At 34.8% G+C, this 1,240-nt stretch overlaps 1 non-coding gene across 1 annotated transcript; it reads right to left on the bottom strand.

The window, feature by feature from the left end:
* Positions 1-867: 867 nt before the first annotated feature.
* LOC126026654 (U6 spliceosomal RNA) lies at positions 868-974 on the bottom strand. Its single transcript, XR_007501878.1, has one exon. It is a non-coding gene; the product is annotated as a U6 spliceosomal RNA (small nuclear RNA).
* Between the last annotated feature and the right edge of the window lie 266 nt (positions 975-1,240).

The following is a 1,240-nucleotide window of genomic DNA, read 5'->3' as shown; positions in this document are numbered from 1 at the left end:
AGAAAGAAAGGGAAAGAAAGAAAGAGAAAGAAAGAAAGGGAAAGAAAGAAAGGGAAAGAAAGAAAGAGAAAGAAAGAAAGGGAAAGAAAGAAAGAAGGAAAGAAAGAAAGGGAAAAAAGAAAGAAAGGGAAAAAAGAAAGAAAGGGAAAAAAAGAAAGAAAGGGAAAGAAAGAAAGAAGGAAAGAAAGAGAAAGAAAGAAAGAAGGAAAGAAAGAAAGAGAAAGAAAGAAAGAAGGAAAGAAAGAAGGAAAGAAAGAAAGAAGGAAAGAAAGAAAAGGAAAGAAAGAAAGAAAGAAGGAAAGAAAGAAAGGGAAAGAAAGAAAGAAGGAAAGAAAGAAAGGGAAAGAAGAAAGAAAGGACGAAAGAAAGAAGAAAGAAAGGGAAAGAAAGAAAGAAGGAAAGAAAGAAAGGGAAAGAAAGAAGGAAGGAAAGAAAGAAAGGGAAAGAAAGAAGGAAGGAAAGAAAGAAAGGGAAAGAAAGAAAGAAGGAAAGAAAGAAAGAGAAAGAAGGAAAGAAAGAAAGAAAGAAAGAAAGAAAGAAAGAAAGAAGAAAGAAAGGAAGGAAGGAGGAAGGACGGAAGGAAGGAAGGAAGGAAGAAAGAACGAAAGAAAAAGAAAAGAAAGAAAGAAAGAAAAGACAAGAAAAGAAAGAAAGAAAGAAAGAAAGAAAGAAAGAAAGAAAGAAAGAAAGAAAGAAAGAAAGAAAGAGAGAAAAAGAAAGAAAAAGAGAAAAAGAAAGAGAAAGAAAAAGAAAGAAGAAAGAGAGAAAGAGAGAGAGGGAGGGAGGGAAGGAAGGAAGGAAGGGAAAAAGAAAAAGAAAGAAAAAAAGAGAAACAACTTAATTATAAGGCATTAAGTTCAATTTTTTTAAAATATGGAACGCTTCACGAATTTGCATGTCATCCTTGTGCAGAGGTCATGCTAATCTTCTCTGTATCGTTCCAATTTTAGTATATGTGCTGTCAAAGCGAGCACAAGTTCAATTTTTTAAATTACTGAAAACCTTTTCAAACCAGATTACACTATCAATTAAAATAACATTGTTGCGGGGCCGGAGAGATAGCATAGAGGTAAAGGGTTTGCCTTGCATGCAGAAGGACCATGGTTCGAATCCCGGCATCCCATATGGTCCCCTGTGCCTATCAGGAGCGATTTCTGAGCATAGAGCCAGGAGTAACCCCTGAGTGTTGCCGGGTGTAACCCCAAAACTAAAACAAAACAAAACAAAATAATAACATTGT

The sequence above is a fragment of the Suncus etruscus genome, chromosome 13 (genome assembly GCF_024139225.1).
Source record: "Suncus etruscus isolate mSunEtr1 chromosome 13, mSunEtr1.pri.cur, whole genome shotgun sequence".
Taxonomy (NCBI): Eukaryota; Metazoa; Chordata; class Mammalia; order Eulipotyphla; family Soricidae; genus Suncus; species Suncus etruscus.
This window is presented reverse-complemented; position numbering and strand designations above follow the sequence as displayed.